Source organism: Penaeus monodon, chromosome 24 (genome assembly GCF_015228065.2).
Source record: "Penaeus monodon isolate SGIC_2016 chromosome 24, NSTDA_Pmon_1, whole genome shotgun sequence".
NCBI lineage: Eukaryota > Metazoa > Arthropoda > Malacostraca > Decapoda > Penaeidae > Penaeus > Penaeus monodon.
In genome coordinates, this window is record NC_051409.1 from 37,011,452 (window position 1) to 37,011,718 (window position 267).

At 26.6% G+C, this 267-nt stretch overlaps 1 protein-coding gene across 1 annotated transcript in view; it reads right to left on the reverse strand.

Moving 5' to 3' along the window:
* Nucleotides 1–267, reverse strand: part of LOC119588782 — an 8,381-nt gene that overhangs the window by 7,118 nt on the left and 996 nt on the right. The gene's annotated exons all lie outside the window — the stretch shown is intronic.

Consider the following 267-nt stretch of genomic DNA (forward strand, 5'->3'; position numbering starts at 1 on the left):
GGCATATTTATGATAAAAATATAAATTAGAGCTGTATTTTTTTTTTTGACCATTGGACGCGCTGAAGAAATAAGTTTCTAAAAGAATCAATGTCTCATTATCATTAAGGAACAGTAAGTTATATGATGCATATTTGTATGAATCTAGCATTTATAACGTAAGAATATTAAAAATTTAATGTAACCAAAAGTAAATAAGTCAGTAGAGCTTTTTCTTGCTTGGATAATACAAAACAGTACACAGTCAAATTATCACAAGAAGTTAACT